General features: G+C 37.9%; 1 long non-coding RNA gene across 1 annotated transcript; it reads left to right on the forward strand.

The window, feature by feature from the left end:
* Window positions 1–11,335: 11,335 nt before the first annotated feature.
* Window positions 11,336–13,036, forward strand: LOC133709759 (uncharacterized). The gene is made up of 2 exons (XR_009846364.1): window positions 11,336–11,983; window positions 12,066–13,036. It is a non-coding gene; the product is annotated as an uncharacterized LOC133709759 (long non-coding RNA).
* Window positions 13,037–19,244: the final 6,208 nt, after the last annotated feature.

The raw sequence follows: 19,244 nt of genomic DNA on the forward strand, positions 1-19,244 counted from the left end.
AAACTCTAATTTTTTGAAAAGTGAATTCATTGAAACTTTATCGATTACAATCGTTTAAAATAGCATCCCGAAAAAATTTGGGAGCAAACACAAGCCATAAATGACTTGAAGCTAGAGCAAACCAGAAGGTGTACTACATCAATAGGTTGTTCATATACAATACAATACTGTTCTGAATCACTTATAGAGAAACTAGCAAACAACTGAAGGTAAATTCCCAGGCTCTTCAAGATAATTACCAACAATGAGACCATTGCCACGACCTTGAGATTTGGAGACAAAACCATCAGAATCTGCGATCCTGGTATGCAAGAGATCGATAGACCAATCAAAACTATATTCGTCCCAGCACAAGTATCACTGTTCGCCAGGCACGCAATTGTGGTATTCACAGTAATATTATACTGAGAATTCTTATAGAATGTAGAGATGAGCAACCTACCTGCACATAAACACGGTACACCCGAAATTATACGGATAACACAATTGATCAAACAGATACCCAAACCACCTCCTGGGTCCCAAATCCTTGTAGAACTCAAGCTCAAATGGACTCCACCATAGGCCCACAAGAAGCCTAGCCATATCGCCCAATTTTCTGATGGACACCCAAACGCTGGGCACCCAGACATGAGTTATCGCCGCCATCACCTCCGACGTCGACCATGGCTGCACCTTCGCCATCCTGCCTCCCCGAATCACCATGCCCAGCAGTGCAGGCCTCCTACCTCGCGCTGTAACCAGCAACCTCATATCCAAATGTCGACAACCAAGGCCAAAAAATCTCCCCAGGACGGACGTCTCAACCTTCATCATCAACCTCGTCGTGCCGACTTCTGGTGGCCTACCCCACCGCCACAGCATACGATCAACATCAAAACTCATCGAACCCATTATGTTAGACCAAATGCAGCAGTGCAAGACTAAGATCGGATACGAACACTGACTCAAATCTGCTCCACACAGGCCGATGCAGAACAAGAACACGACCAAAGACGTAAGCAATGTCTTCATCACCACATCTCTGGTACCCTGTGATTCCATGCCCCACACTAAGGAGCCTCGCCGCTTCTAGACCACTGACGGATCCTCTGAAGAAATCCGCCGCCACTCTCTACTCAAACCCTAGGGTTTGCTTTTTTTAAGCATCATATCGTAAATCCGCCACTCTCTAATGAATTAGTCAGACTAGCTAACCAACAAGTCACGGTTCACCGATAAAAATATATTAGTAAACATGACTTGGATCATGTCTCTAAAGCAAAGACATAATAAACACATATTAGTAAGTCTATTAAGCTCGTTTATTAAAACGACTCTACAAGTAAAAAACAACCTAAATAACTAGATAGTTAAATTCAACTTGTAGGCTACAACAACCAAACTAAAAAACACTAAATTTTCTCGTTGTTTTTAGAGCTAGGGAAAGCAGACACTTTTCACATGATATATAAGCTAAACGGGGGTGTGACTATTGATCGAAGTGTATAATTCTAACATTGTAAATGTCATAGGTTCGATTCTCACTGACATATATAAGGGTGGGGTGAGCCAAGGGTTTAAAAAAAAAAAAAAAATTTGATCGAAGTGTATATTTAGTCACTCAACTTGCTTTCAGTCTAAATAGAAATAATTTTTCTTTCTTTCTTTTCTTCATAATGTAATTCATGTAATTTGTTAATTAATGTAATTCATGCAATTTACACGAATAAACTGAATCTGTCGAACCGGAACCGTTCGTGTACATTGTTGTAAATTGCAGTTTTGAATGCCTTAACGATCATCAATTTGGCTGAAATTTTGCAGAGATGATCTATACATTAGGACCTAAAAACTGAATGGTTAAGATGTGAATATGTGATCGAAAAGTGGCCACAAACTGGATTATGTAAGGACGTCCTTAGCCAAGAGCCCAAGAAGGACACGTGTATATATATATATATATATATATATACACAGATTTTATCCAGAGCGGAGCTGTGCTTTGAAATTAACGTGTGAAGTTCGAGTTTTGGGTCACTTTTCGGTCGCTTATCCACATCTCGACCATTCAGTTTTTAGGTACTAGTGTATAAATCATCTCTGCACATTTTCAGCCAAATTGATGATCGTTAAGGTATTTAACTCGCTTAAATCAATGGACGGACTGAATCTGTCAACCTGAACCGTACTAGCTTTAAGGCAGTTATCAATGTCTTAACGATCATCATTTTGGCTGAAAATTTGCAGAGATGATCTATACACTAGTACATAAAAACTGAATGGTCGAGATGTGGATATGCGACCGAAAAGTGACCAAAAACTCGAACTTCACACGTTAATTTCAAAGCAGAGCTCCGCTCTGGATAGGATATGTATATATATATATATATATATATATATATATATATATATATATATATACACACACATACATTCCAGCTACGGTGCGGACGTCCGTACCGTGTGGACGATACGGATTTCCCGTTTTCCCCCACTTTCCGATCACATTTTTGCATCTTAACCGTTCAGTCTTTAGGTCCTAATGTACAGATCACCTCTGCAAAATTTCAGCCAATTTGGTGATCGTTAAAGCATCAAAAACTGCAAATTACAACAATGTACACGAACGGTTCCGGTTTGACAAATTCGGTTCGTTCGTGTAAATTGCAGTTTTGGATGCCTTAACGATCACCAAATTGGCTGAAATTTTGGAGAGATGATCTATACATTAGGACCTAAAGACTGAACGGTTAAGATCAAAATATGTGATCGGAAAGTGGGTGAAAACCGGAAATCCGTATCGAAATTTCGGTACGGACGTCCGCACATGAGAAAAATCCTATATATATATATATATATATATATATATATATATATATATATATATATATATATATATTCAGGTTAAGAATTAATTGCTTCAATTTTCTACAAATCATTGCTGCTACAGTACTGTTCGTTCGGTTCTACTCTGATCATGCATATAATTTGATGTGAACTTACACCAACTTACGTACACCTTTGTAAAATATATAAGGGTTAACTACAAAGTACTACCAGACAATAAGTTTTTTGACAACAAAGTCCACAACCTTTTCCTTTATACAATTAAGGACACACACTATTCTCCTTTTAACCTTTTACTCTTTTAAACAGTATTAGCTCTTTCACAATACCAATTCATTTTTAACTTTTCCAGACTAGACACCCTATCAGCCTAAGGACTAGCCTTCAACATGCCACAATTTCACCTAACGACTTCCTGTCTAAACGGCTACTAACAGGGCGAAATCACTGCTGCCTTAGTATAATAAAGGGTCTGGTCTTTAGAGTAAATCATGAGGATTGTTACTGCTTAATAGCTGCTACTGTATCTAAAACGTAGATGCAGAAATAACAAAATATTTTTATGACAGGATAATGGGCACAAACTGAATTTATTTAATCAAACATAAACTTCAGATACAGAATCCAGAGCCTCACTCTTGGGTAAACAGCTAAAAAGTTGTTTAGCTATCCATAAGAGTGATTACAGATACTTACTTGTAATGGAAATACTTCACACTAGACAGAAAGGGAAGAGCACACTGCTACTATGGCTTTCTTGTTTGAGAGAATATGATTCTGTCTCAATTTTCGAATGCCTTACAAATGAAACTAAAGCTCCTTATATAGAGAGCGGAACTCAAACTAGAATTCAAAACAATCTAATGTACAGGATAACTCCGTGATCTTCTGCTTTTCTGAGTGCTCCTGATAATGGAGGTTGGACAGGGAAAAGCAAAAGTATTTGGGTGAAATGTTTTTCACCTTCTTCTTTTCTGAAAAGCAAAGTCTCTTTTTGAAAAGGGAACAGTTGCTTTTTTGTTTTGGCGCTTTTTCTTTCACCAGCTGCTACATGTTGTCATCAGTCTCTGAGTGGTGGCCAAAGACAAATGAGTTGTTGTCTGTCTGTGCCATCCTTACTGTTGTAGCATTATCTTCAACATCTGTGTCGACATACATCTTGTAGTGGTTGTCGTTTTCAAGTCTGTCCATCCACTGCATGCATGCCATTGTTGAGTCTATCTCTTTTCTGGTGAGAGATAGGAATAGGTCACTGCTGACCACGTCAGGATGATCGTAGGCAGTGACAATAATCTTTTCTCCTGCTGCCAGGAAGGTATTGCTGAGGTCTTCAGAGATGATCTTCTTCATGTACTCCAGGGCCATGGCCTTCATCCATGTGATGCTAGAATTTGGTTGGCCATTATACCCAACACAGGCAGGTTGCAGATATTGTCTTGGAATAATTCTCACATAGTGATATGGAGCAATATATTCAACCTCACCATTTGCTTGCTGGATCCATTCTGGAGGAGTGGATCTGAACTTTAGACGAAGCGTACAGTCTGTTTTTCTGACATTCTTGACTGTATTGACAATGATGGGTGGCAAGCCTTTTAGATCATCATTAGTTTTGGTCCACAGATTATGGACAAAACCATTTTCAACAAGCCAAAGCTTGTGTTCTTGTGGATGTTCACTTTGAACATTTACCAGGTATCTTCCAACATATGGTCCTGCTATTATGAAGAGGGTTGGAGGAACAAGGTCTTCTGAATTATGCTTTCCTATGAGATGGTGGAATTTATGCCAGTCTGCTTCAGTGAGTGCTTTGATAGGGACCCTAGCACATTCAGGATCTTCTAGGAAGTGAATTTTTTCTTTCTTGACAGCACTCTGCTGTAATTCTTCGAACTGTGGTCATGCATTCTCGTATAGTTCTTCAGCTAATGCAAAGAGAGCTGGAAACATTAGACCACTGCTTCTTTCCTGAAAGGCAAATAAAAGATTATCCAGAATTGCCTTCTGGTGGTAAGCTAATCTCCTGCCAGTTCTGAACACAGGAGTATCGAACGTTCTAAGTTCGTAATTGAAAACATTTATTACTCCAGTTGGAGTAGGTTTGCTTTTTGGCAAAGCAGCAGCCGTCAACGGTCTTGATGAGCCTTTACCGTCTGCCGTTTGAGACGGGCTAGTCAATCCTTTACCCTGGGATTGATCAGTTGTGGCTAAGCCTTTTGAACTTAGCAGGAACCTCTTGAGGATTTTTTCTTTGGGATCCTCATTGGTTTCGTGTTCTTTCCCAGCTCTTCTGCTTCTGGGATTGCGACATTCGTCGTCGTCATCATTTCTTTTGCTGAACATGGCTAGTTCTCTTGTTAAGGCGTCTGGAAGATAGTTCTTATTCCCTGCAATTAATTCAACAACATAATCATATTGGTTAAGGAATAATTGCCAGTTAGCTAGTCTTCCTCTATCAGCAGCTTTATCCAGTTTGAAATTTTTGAAATTCTTTACTCTGGCACAATCGGTGCGGACAGTAAAGGGTTTTCCAAGAAAAGCTGGAGAATTTAAAATTGTTTTCTTGACAGCCAAAATTTCTTTTTCCCCTGTGGGATAATTCAGTCTGCAGGGCTGAACTTGCCACTACAAAATTTACAGATTTTTTCAATGTTAGTTCCAGGCGTTTTTGCCAGAACAACACCGGACCAGTAATTATCACTCGCATCTGTTTGGAGGATAATTTCATCATTCTCTTCTGGTTGTTGAAGAGGAGGGAGGTTTTTGCAGAGATTCTTTATCTGCTTCACAGTTTTTTCATCATCTTCTGTGAAGTTCCATTTTCTTTTGGAACTTGTCTTTGGGGATAACATTGCTGTTAACCCTGAGATCTTGGGGATGAAATCTCTCCCATAATTTATGACACCAAGGAACCTCTCTAGACTCTTAGCATCAGGAATTCTATCTGGGAACTTCCAGATTTTCTCAAGGATATGAGGTTGGAGTTTTATCACTCCATTTTTGATATTTATACCTAGGAAATCAACTTCATCAAGGATAAAGAAGATTTTCTTTTCACCTAGGATAATTCCATGCTGAACTATCAGCTTTACAACCTCATGGAGGTGTTTCATATGTTCTTCTCTGTTTTTGGAGAAGACCAGAATGTCATCTATGTAGACGACGCAAAACTCCGCAACATGCTTGAAGATATTATCCATTTTTCTCTGGAATATTGAGGGAGCTTGCTTTAAACCAAAAGGCATTACTAACCATTCGTAATGTCCTTGTGGTGTTCCAAATGCAGTGAGAGGTACACTCTCAGGATGCATTTTGACTTGCCAAAATCCTGACTTTGCATCAAATTTTGAAAAGACTTTAGCTCCTCTGAGCTGGTTGATCAATACTCTTACTTGAACAATTTGATAGCCGTCTTTGACAGTCTTCTTATTGACATCTCGATAGTCAATAACCATTCTAGCTTTTCCTCGAAGGGTTTCTGCATGATTTCTCACGTAGAATGCTGGAGCATGATGAGGGCTAGTGGAAGGTTGAATTAATCTCTTGTTCAGGAGATCTTCAATATCTTTTCTGAATTCCTTTTGGTCTTCCTCTTTGTACTGAGGAATGGCTTTGACATGACAGATAGCATTCATGTCATGTAATCTTAATTCACAGACCACTGGGTCTTTTTCCCAAAACTTCTGAGGGTCTACATCGATGTTCTGCTCGAGTAGTTTCTTGATTTTTTCAAGAGTGGGAATTTTCTGAGACTCAAGCTTATTCTGAAAGTGCTTGAGGTTATGCTCATGGATGAAACTAGCTTCTTCTTTTTCACTAGTTTCTGCCTCTTCTTCTTCTTCAGAAGATTCTTCAACAAGTAATTCTTCTTGTTGTTTGATTTGGAGTATGGGTTCAAATTTGGGTTTGTAGGGGGTAAGATCTCCACTATTCTGTTGCGATCTCTGATATTGGGTAGTAAAGTGAGGACCTACTACACTTTTGGCTTGCGTAAGCCTATCTGCCCAGAACACCCGTTCTCCTTTTCTGAAGCCGATTGCTTCATCATCCTGAATGAATCTTTGTTGGAGAATGAAATCATTACCCAACAAGAAATCAGCGCCTTGGCCTTCAGATTGCCAGACATTATGGATGATAAATGTTCCTCCGCCAATGGTGATGTGAACATTTTTTGCTACTTTATTCATGGTGAGATGACTTCCATCAAAAGTAACACCAGTAGCTGTTTTCTTTTCTTCTTTCCAGAGATTCTCTGGAATTGCAAATCTTTTTGCAACTGTAAAGCCTGATCCATTATCTACAAAGGCATGTAGATGATATTTTTTGTGATCAGGAAATTTTAGTCCAATCTCTATGTAGTTGCTATATCTACTTGTAGAGATGACTTTCGATTGCTGAAGCTCATTTTCCTGAGCTTGTTCCTTTGGAACGAATGGTTTACATTCTTCTGGAACAATTTCTTGTGGTTCAACCAGTTCAAAGTTTTCATAGGTTTTTTCTTCTTTGATGAGTTCTTCCTTTGTTTTTGAGGAAGGTGGTTCCATGATTTCTTGGAACAAAGTTTCGACTTCTTTCTCTTTTTTCTCAGAGAAATATTCTTCATATTCTTGATCGACCAATTGGCTGACAAGGCCATTCTTGGTTTTTCTTCTTGCTTCAGCTATAAAGCATTCTTTGTGGTAAGTCTTTTTTGACTCTTCACAAAACATAGGGAGACCATTCTTTTCATGACATAAGCAGTAATCACAAACGAATGTACTAGGGTTTACCTGATAAGAAGACATTAAACATTCTGTCTTACTTTCTTCCCAGTTTTTGATTTTCAAAACATTCATTTGTCTGGATTCGAAGTACTCTACTTCAGAATCTGTCTCAGACTCAGATGAATAGTCTTCTTCTTCAGATCAGGCAGAGTAAACTGACTTGTCGTCTTCTTCATCATCAGAATAGGCTATTTCGTAGCCTTTCATATTTGCAGATTCTACTATATGCTCATATTCTTCAAAGAGAGCTTTAGTAGATCTTTTACCCTTTTCCGGGCATTCATTGGCATAGTGCCCTTCAGCTTTACATAACCAACATCTGCAAGCTTTCTTGCTGGGTTGTTGTTTATGCTGATGAGTATTCTTCTTTTTCTTGAAGAATTTCTTTTTTGGATCTTCATCCTGTTGTTTTTTGTAATTGGAACTTTTCTTGAATCTCCAATCTTTTCTTTGATTACTCTTTTTGAATTTTTTAGAGTAATATTTTCCTTTTTTCTTTCTGTGGAACTTGGATTCATGACATCCCCAGTTGGCTGGCATGTCTAGTATTCCATAACAGAAATTTTCAACTCCTTTGAGTTGTTTCTTAGCCCTCTTTGCTCTAAGATTGGCTTTGCATTGTTCTTTTAGTAATTGCCGGATTCTATCGGCAATTCCTCCAACTGAAAATCTTTCAATTGGTTTTTCTGCTATGCTTTCTCGCACAGCTGTTCTCCATGGTTCAGGGAGTTTTCTGTGCAACAGGTTGACTAGATCAGTGCTTTCTAGTTCACCAATTGTACAGTAATATTCTTGAAATTCATTCAAGTATTCTTCAAAATATCTCATGTCACAAATTTTGATAGCATAGATATTTGATTTAGCCGCTTCTCTGGCCTTTTCACTCATATTAGCAGAATCTCCACAGAACTGATCGTACAGGGGTACTGCAAAATCATACGGAGATTTTGAAGCTTTGATATCTTCCAGCCATTCTTTTCCTCTGGCTGTTTCTTTGAAAGAGAAATAATATTTCTTAGCTACTCCTGTGAGAGTAGTTTCAAAGTACATCTGAAGATCAGGAGCTTCGAATTTTCCAAAGGTGAGAGCAGATGCCATCATCAGGCTGTCTACCCATTGGTCAAGAGTTTTTCTCTTGTCTAGAGTTTTGTCTAAATCTAACCAGATACCAAAATTGGTAATTGGTACTCTGGGTATCTTGTCCTCTGGGACAAATCTTTGAGAATTTCTTTCTCCATCTCTGCCCGTAGGGGCCTTCTGTATAGGGAGTTTCACCTTTCCTTTTTCTCTGGTGATGGAAGTTTTGGAGCTTTCTCCTTCTTCCATTTCAACATCCTGGTAAGGAAGGAGTTTTCTTTCCTTTCCTGGATTGAAATTTTTCATTTCTTCGATTAGTTTTTCTAATCTTTCTGGATTTTCACAGAATTCTGCTTCTTCATAAAGATCATAGAGCTTTTGTGCTCTAAGCATATTAACTGGTCTGTTTAGATCAGCTTCTAGGTCTTCTTCAGTGATTGGCTCTTCAGTAGTGGGTTTTGTTCCACTAGTACTAGCCTCTCTAGTGCTATAGCTTCTTCTGAGAAGATTTTTGTTTATCCTGATATTCTCAGGACAGACATCACTTTTTCTGTGATTGTCACTTTTTCTTCGGAGACAGTGAGCTGCATCTTTCAAGCTGGTAGAGAAGTTGGGGAAGCAGTTGAAATATGCTACTTGGTTGCACAGAGATGCTTCAAGGGTTCCCAAAAGACTAGCTTGAAAATCTTCCAGCCTATTGTCTTGTAAGACACATAGAACTGAACAGTTTATGCCTTCTCGAGCTAAAAGTTTTATGCCTACTTGGACTGCTCCAATATGCATAAATTGATATTTTTTTTCTTTTGCTCTGGCAACTTCAGCAGGAGTGATCAGTAATAGATCGGTTTCTCCTGTTGTAGAGGGGGTTGTAAATTCAAGTAATTTGAAATGATGGCTATCCATCAGGTCAAATGTTCCCCTTTTGTATATTTGTTTGAAATCTAGCTTTGGAATTGAGGCGTTTTTTACCTCATGCTCGATTTCATTGTATTCAAATTCTTCAGCATTTAGGAGTTGTACTCCTTTCTTTTTCCCGAAGATGCTCATCATATTGACATCTCGAGTTTCTATCGGCTTTTCATACCGAATACTAGTAGAACTAGTTGAAGGATCCAGAAAAATCAAGTTTGGAACAGGATTCTCTGGTCTTTCTAATGGTTTGAATCCATTAGCTTTCTTTTTTACTGTAGGCACTTTCTTGTCCTTCAGTATAGTTTTCATAGAGTCCAGCGTTTTTTGCTGTTCATTGATTTTTCTACTAACACTTGTTAGCTTTTCTTCTTCCGTTTTTGGAAGTCCTTTGATATAATCCAGTTTGTTTTCCAGTTTTTCTAACTGGTGGATTATAACAGGAATTTGTTCTAGATGATCTTGACATCTAGATATTTCTTTCTGCAGGATCTGATATTTTTCATCAGAAGATTTTAATAGAGAATTCAGTCTCTCTATTATTAAATCAGACATTGTCCCCATCAGGGATTCCCCTGCTGAGCTCTGATACCAGTGATTTGCAGATCTAACCAATGCTCAAATAATCAAGAGGTTTTTGTTCCTCTTCCAGAATATATAACAGATTATCAATATTTTCTTCTAATTTATAAATTCTGGTTTGAAGTCTATAGATGATATCCCAGTAATTGGGAGTTTCTCTATTAAGACCTTCTCTATAATCTTTCAATTTTTTCAACTTTTCTCTTTCTTTCTTCAATTCTTTGCCATTATTTTTGCATATAACATTTAACTCAAGTCTATCGACGATCGAAATTATGAATAGTAAAATAACTGTTTACCTTTGAGTATAGAGGATGGATTTATACCTGCAGTATGTTTAAACAAACAAATTCAAAAGCATGGGCCCACTACGCTCCGTCAATTTTAAATTTTACTGAAGGAAAGGTAAATAAACAAAGAAGAAGAAAAGACAAAATGTCCTTAAGTGTCTAAAAACAAATGTAGTGGAGTTTTTTGTGTTTTGGAGTTTGGTCAAGGGGGTAGGTGTAGTTTCCCCAATATATAATTTACAGGCATGCAAGATATAACTTATTGTTATGCTTGACTATACAAATTGAACGTCGTCATGTCGTCATCGATCGACCATATTCAACAATTAATTTAAACCAGAAAACGATTAATTACGATTTACGTACACTGACTGCATCCATCTACTCCTCGTACGATTGTATCCATGCATGTGACGTTCAAGTTTCAACATAGTTCAGCTGGGATTCAATAGTCATAATGTCATATTGTAGAAACTGATTGGAATAAATTATCCCAAATTGCTGCAGGTGTCTTCTACTTGAAGAAATTCTGGGGATGTATGTAAATGGGGGATATATCGGGAATCAAAATCTATGTTGTATTGGGGACTGGGAATGAAAATGATGAGATATTAGGGCAGTGAGATTGTTTACTGCAACTAGCCAACTAGGGTTTGCTAAAACTAAACCCAAGGAAAAACATATATACAATTCAAGAAATTGAGATTAACTAGGAACTAAATTAAGTTTAAATTAGTTTGGTCCTTGATATTTTTTATTTTTTTTAATCACGGTGACTCTTGTACTTCCAATTTTCATCATCAGCATCCAAATTTCAAATTTAGGCTTCAATCATGACGTTACAAGCTGACTTAGCAGTGACAGTATGACCCACAAAAAGGGCAAGATCGATATTTTTAAATAAAAAAATTAAAAGAACAAAAAAAAACCAAACCCCGAAAAAATGCCCTCTCTCTCTCAACAAAAAAGCCCAAGTGACTCTCTCCCTCTGATAATTCAGAAATGACATGTGGAGGCCACATCTCTCGTCTCCCAACTCTCTGGCCCTAAATCGTCTAAGTCCTACTTCGGCCACCGACAAAATCGTGCCCCAAACTCAACCAGTCTCACTCAATCGCTCTTCCAACACCTCCACTCATCTCAGTCCCTCCACTTCCTGCAAGGCCTTCAGAAATCAGAACTGTCCCTGCACCTCAAACCCACCCGACCCCCAAAATTTCCAAACCTCTACTTAGGTTTTAGAGCAACCATTGCAGATCGCGGCGGTGGTGGAGAACTGCCGAAGCCCTACCAGAAGAAGCAGCAGCGCCAAAGCTCAAGGAAAGCAATGCAGTCCAATCGGAGATCGGCGCAATCGAGAACTGTAGGCGGCGTCGAACGACAGCTAGTACTTCGTTTTGGTGTTCGAGTTCCCGGTTGAAAACCAGGTTATGATAGTCGTGCTTGGAGTGGTGGCTCTGGTCTTGACCCATGTATGGCTAAACGATGTCGTGGCGGTAGCTGGCTGAGAAGCTCACACTGTGGTGCTCACAGGTAAGAAAGACTCTAACATACAGAGTATGATGATAGAATTTCATGAAGTTTGAGCTTTAATGATTTTGGTGTTGATTTCAAGTTATGGGTATGTGTATTCATGGGGAGAGGCACGTTTGGGTGTCTCGGAACCGGTTCGGAATCCGACGAGCTCTTTCCGATTCGGGTCAAATTGAAACCAGAAAAGGAGCTCAAATTTGTGGGAGTTGCTGCTGGTGCTTACCATAGTCTTGCTCTGGCTGGTTAGTTTTAGCTTTGAGTAGTAATAAGCATCAATCTTTTAGCTATACTGCTATAGTGATTGCTGGAATATGCTTTACCACATGTTTTGATAATCTTGTTCTGAGTTGATTGAGTCTTCGATTCTTGAAATACTTAGCAGATGTTTGTGGCAGACATTGAAATTACTAGATGATGATATATTGGTGTTGCTTAAGATAAGGCTTATTGTATGTGTACGTGGTTCGATCTTCCTCACTTATCTCAACCATTTGGGTTTTGATGAAGAGGACGAAAAAGCAGATTGGGGTTTTGAGGTTGAGATCGATCAGATAATGGAGAGATTGGGGCGGCGCCGGAACAACCTGCACATCGGGATCGAATCTGACTCGAGCTTAACCCCATTACCAGAGGAAGAAGAAGAATGAGGTGGATGGTCGAATGAGGGTGTGGATTGGAACAAAATCAGAACAAAGAGTAGTTTGGACATTTTACCCTTGTTGGGGGTCTAAAATCTGAAAAATGAGCCCTCATGTCGGTGCCAACTCAGCTTATGATATCATGTTCGGAGCTAAATTTAAAATTTGGACGCGGGTGATGGAAATTAGAAGTGCAAGGACCATCGTAATTAAAAAAAAAATCAGGGACCAAACTGATTTTCAACCTAAAGTTTGAGCGAGTAAACTGAACTTAGTCCTAAAACTAATTACTTACTCTAATCTTATGTGCAAGTCATGTACTGATGTACGTGCTAGGGATCGGAATCTACATCTTGTATTTTCGGATGATTATGTTTTGGGAAACAAAGTAAAGATTCGGATAAGTTTATGTCAATGCTTTGGTAATCAATGTAATGTGATAGAGTGTTGATATTTTATACATATTTGTCGTCCGACAATTATGAGAATATTCAAATTATAAGAAAAAATATCACTAAAAAACTATAATAAATTAAATAAATTTCTTTATTAGGTTTTCTCTTCACAATAATGTTTAGAGTTGAGACTATTTACTAAAACGATTAAAATTCTTTGTAAGTTAGGAAGCTTCAAGGTACTAAAATTCTTCTTTCTTGCTTATGGATGATATGGGCATTCCTTATCAACGTAATGCTTGATTGGAGTTGTGCTTTATTTGTTTCCCTTGTATTTTTGGGTAAGGTTTATGTCGCCCCCCCTCCTTTTGTATTTTTTCTTTTTTATTAATAAAATAAAATATGGGGATGGCGGCGGGTTTCCAAAGTGTGGCAGACCCTTCTCCTTCGGGGTTGAGGGTGGGACTTGCTTCCTTCATCGTCTGCTTCGGATGAACTAATATCGCCTAATTCCTTATTTGATTTGAAAAAAAAGTACTAAACTAAAAAGATTTTTAAGTTGTGCGCTATGTGAGTGAGAGTATAGAGGTGTAAATTCAATCACTTAATTGGATTTCTATCCACACACAAATAATTTTTTGTTTTTTTGTTTTTATTTAGAATGTAATAAATATAAATAACTCGTTGAAATAATCTTTTTTTTTTTATCGGGTTAGTTGTTAGTAACTCACACACCCATGCAGTGGTATCCCAGCGTCAGGACACCTGCACCTACATTGCGGCGAAAGCCTGGCAAAGCCAGACTAATCCACTGCACCGCAGACGCACGAACCCAAATGGTCCCTCAAATCTGCTGGCCACGGGATGGAGCTGGGATTCGAACGCTAGACCTGGAGGTTCCAGACTAGGCCATTCGACCAACACACCACACCACGTGGTTTTGTTGAAATAATCTTATTCTATGATTCTGTCAAGAGTATTCTAGAAGATAGTTCAATATAGGATGATAAAAAATAAAAACAAAGATTCTATATATGACTCTTTTTTTTTTTTTTTTTAATTAAAATATATGAACTTGAGTGGCTACTTGCTAATAATAGAGATGTCACATTAACCATGATATGAAGCTAAAAAGAAAAGACGCCCAGCTCAAACAAATTGTGTATTATTCTCGAGTGATACGTGTGTATGACTCCCAAAAAGGGGTGGATAGGTCGATCAATCAATATGTCAAATATATTGCATCTTCATATCTACTACAAGTCGATCTGCCTATATCATCAGATTAGCTGCTAACTCCGTCGATCTGAGTTTTTGAAATTGATAAAATATTTTTGACTTTCTATCCAAAATCATTTGACAAATAAAGTCTCTCATATCCTTATAAATCTATATACAAATTAAAATATATAAACTTGGGTAGCTATTTGCTAATAATAGAGATGTCATTGTCAATTAATATATAAGATATACACACATATAGTACTAGCCTACTAGGTACAGCCCAATTTGCAATTTGGTTTTGCGTAAAATATAATCACATTAACCACGAGTTAGCTAAAAGCTACGCGTTGAAGCCAAAAAGAAAAAGCGACAAGCTCAAACAAATTATATATTGTTCTTAGAGTGTTAAGTGCGTGTGACCCACAAAAAGAAGTGGGTAGCTCGATCAATAAATCATGTCACATATCATATTCAAGCATATTACATTTATATATATATATATATATATATACAGTCCGCCTACACTAAGGACGTCTTTAGTTTTTCTTAGGTATGGATTTCCGGTTTTCACCCACTTTCCGATTAAATTTTCACATCTTAACCGTTCAGTTTTTAGGTCCTAATGTATAGATCACCTCTGCAAAATTGGTGATCATTAAGGCATCCAAAACTGCAAATTACAACAATGTAAACGAACGGTTCCGGTTCGACAGATTCGGTTCGTTCGTGTAAATTGCAGTTTTGGACGCCTTAACGATCACCAAATTGGCTGAAATTTTGCAGAGGTGATCCATACATTAGGACCTAAAAATTGAACGGTTAAGATGTGAAAATGTGATCGGAAAGTGGGTGAAAACAGTAAATCCGTTCCATAAGCTTAGGTAAGGACATCCTTACCTGAGAAAAATCATATATATATATATATATATATATATATATATATATATATATATATATATATATATATATACAGGAAGGATCTGAAGCGGACGTCCGCACTTTCGCTAAAGTGCGGACGTCGACGCAGCAGGCGGTTCCAGGCGACGACGACGGCGCGGGGCTGGCCGGAGGCGTCCCAGACCTTTTCTGGGCGGCGTTCGAGGTCGGAGGAGGTCGGGCTTGCCGGTTTCTGGGCAGCCACCTCACCTGCAGTTGCAGGTTCTGTGCAGCACTGCAAAACCGTGACCGGCGACTCCACCAGACCGCAGACCCCTCCACACGACCCCCGGCGTCCCTCCGGCAAGCCGCGCCGCACCGTCGCCGCTCGATCGAGGCCGGAGGAGCGACGTCCGCACTTTTTCTGGGTTGCGGACGTCCTCTTCATAACATTTTCGTATATATATATATATATACAGATCCTATCCAGAGCGAGGCCTCGCTTTGAAATTTCAGAGTGAGGTTAGGGTTTAGGGTCACTTTTCGGTCACATATCCACATCTCAACCGTTCAGTTTTTAGGTACTAATGTATAGATCATCTCTGCAAAATTTCAGCCAAATTGATGATCGTTAAGGTATCTAACTCGCTTAAACCAATGGACGAACTGAACCGTATTAGCTTTAAGACAATTATCAATGCCTTAACGAACATTGTGCTAATCAAATGGTTAAATGTTTTCTGATTTGGCTAATTTTTTGTAGAATTCATATGTGTGTAGGTAACTAAAGAATGAGTGGTTGTGATTATTAAAATACATCCTAAAAATAAAAACATCCTCACTTTAAGAGTTTAAGGACATCCTCTCTTGATCCTCCATATATATATATATATATACAAGACCCTTCTAGTGAGGGATCCCTTTTTTTTGTATTTTCTAGGGATAGGGCATTAGACCAACTTTTCGATCATATTTTTGCATCTCAACCGTTCAATTTTTAGGTCCTAATGTGTAAATCACTTCTGCAAATTTTTCAGCCAAATTGATTATCGTTAAAGTATTCAAAATGGCGATTTAAGATTATAAATATGAACGGTTCAAGTTTGACAGATTTGGTTCGTCCGTTGATTTAATCTAGTTTGATACCTTAACGATCACCGATTTGGCTGAAAATTTGCAGAAATGATCTACACATTATGACCTAAAATCTGAACGGTTGATATGCCGAAATGTGATCGAAAAGTTGGTCTAATGCCCTATCCCTAGAAAAACAAAAAAAGGGATCCCTTAGTGGAAGGGCCCTATATATATATATATATATATATTATATATATATAAAATATTTTTCCAAAGCGAGGTCTCGCTCTAAAATTAAAGTGCGAGGTTGGAGTTTAGGGTCACTTTTCGGTCTCATATCCACATTTCGACCGTTCAGTTTTTAGGTACTAATGTATAGGTCATCTCTGTAAAATTTCAGCCAAATGGATTATATTTAAGGTATCTAACTCACTTAAATCAATGGACGAACTGAATCTGTCCAACCTTAACTGTACTAGCGTTAAGGCAGTTATCAATGCCTTAACGACCATCAATTTGATTGAAATTTTGCATAGATGATCTATATATTAGTACCTAAAAACTGAATTGTCGAGATGTGGATATGCGACCGAAAAGTGACCCTAAACTCTAAAAGCGTACTTAATTTCAGAGTGAGACCTCGCTTTGGATAGGATCTGTGTATATATATATATATATATATATATATATTTGTTAAGAGTGGATCTGCCAAAATCATTATATCAGCTGCTATCCCTGTCGATATGGAGTTTGAAGTGGCACATATATTTATAAACTCATATGCAAGTCCTATTTTTTCATGTAAGATTCATATTCTCAACACGTTCTCGCACGTGGAGTGAATTTTCAAGTCATATATAACGACAACTTATAGTGACATGGAGCTCGTGTAGCCGATACCACGATAATAATATTGGTTTCACATTCAAAATCAGTTAGCAATGGATAGAGTAGCCCAAATTCGGCCTTATAAACCTACATACAAGATCCTCATTTTCTCATGTGGAATTCATACTCTCAACGGAAACTTCTTCCATCCCCCTGTAAATATTCAAACACGTACATATATATACATTTAATCTAAGAACAATTCTTAAGTTCACCTCTAGGGTGAATGAGCATATTCACCCCTATTGTCGATTAACATACTTTCATTTAATAAATTTATAATCCAACAGTTCATATCTTAAATAATCCTTTAAAGATCATCTCTGTAAAAAATCAATCGAATCAGAAATCGTTCAGTTATCTAATTGAATCAAACAAATGGATGGTTTTTTTTTAAAGAGGATCAAATGATTTCACTCCTACCCCCATGGTGACTTGAACCCATGACTTCGTCATTAGGTAGTGGGTGCTCTAACCACTGAGCTAACACCACTTCGTCATAAACAAATGGATGGTTCTAACAACACTTGCTGCTATTATGATGAACCGTCCATATATTTCATAGAAATGAATAACTAAAAGGTCTTCAATTTAATTGGTTTTTTACAGAGCTAATATTTGTATTACGTTATACAACATTAATGGTCGGATTAGAAAATTATAAAGTTATTATGTCTTAATCGCAAGAGAGGGTGAATATACTCATTAACACAAACGGGTGAAACTAAGAATTGTCATGTCCTTAATCTAATGGCTTCCATTTAATCTTCTAGTAATTAATCTCTGCTACAGTACAGTACTGTTCGACTCGTTCTAGCTAGCCTGCCATCAATATGTATATAATTTATACTACCCAAGTACTCAGTAGTAAGTATGTACTCTGATCATGCATATGATCTGATTCTGATGTAAATGAATCTACACAAATTAACTTACGTACACCACCTTAATAATTTACAGGTACCTACATATATATACACAAGGGCTCCGTGAATGTGCTCAATCTGAGCTAGAGAGCCATCGCCCATCAGTTCAACTTCCACCTACCACCTAGCTAGATTTGACCACATGTTATGATCGACAATGCGAACGAACATTCCACCATTGATAGACCATATTCATCGATCAATTTAAACAAGAAAACGATTGCCCAAAGTGCATCCACCTACATCTGGTACGATTATCACTTTCAAGTTTCAACTCAGGTCATCTAGCTAGGTTTTTAACGTGCAACATACACAAAGATGACAAAAGACAAAAGTCCAAAGATCGAGCTTGATGCATGAACCATATATATTTACACACACATGACACATGACACATGCAAAGTGAAAAGCTAAAACATAAGACCAAACAAGTTAATTATGGGTAGTCCCAATCATTTCAGGCCTTGCGTGATCTTAGGTCAATATATATGCATACCACGTTTTTTCTTTTTTAGTCGAATATATGCACCATGATTGAATGAATCATTGAATAATTTATCTGTACGGCAGCCAAATGAATCCCAATTACGAACTAATTAAGAGAGAATCTTGCGTAGGGCACCCGCACGGACCACTGCCCAGCATGGGGTTTTTTGGGTATTGCACTTTAGAGAGCAGGGGCAGTTTTGGAAAAGATGGAAAATTTCATTTCTTCTGATTGGGTGACCCTAAAGTCACGTGGTGGGGAAACCCCCACCTAAGAATTTCTCTACGAACTAATCCCATTTTGGATCCTCAAGCTTGGTCAACACAAATAATGCCTGGGTGGGTATCTCAACCTTGTTCATTACTCCTATATATATGCTTTTTGTGCACTTGAATGTATATAGATTAATTACTCTATATCTAGAAGCCATGACCTCCACGTAGTGACATGGAATTTTTTTCCATCAATTTAAGGAATCACATGTAAAATCAATTATGCGACTCAATTTACACGATCTAAACTATAATAATATATATATGTATAGCTGTATATTAGCTTCTTAATTTTCTAGTCACCACTAATTGCTTGCATGCATGGTACTTTCAAGCTGTTCTGTTCTAGCTTCCCATCAATGTCATTGTACAGTAACATTTTGATCTGTACGATAATTGACTTAACCCTGGCGCTATCAATCATTGGTTAAATCAATCAAGTACTCAAATCCACAATGGCAATAAGGGTTTGGTATGA

The sequence above is a fragment of the Rosa rugosa genome, chromosome 5, assembly GCF_958449725.1.
Source record: "Rosa rugosa chromosome 5, drRosRugo1.1, whole genome shotgun sequence".
In the NCBI taxonomy this organism is placed as follows: Eukaryota; Viridiplantae; Streptophyta; class Magnoliopsida; order Rosales; family Rosaceae; genus Rosa; species Rosa rugosa.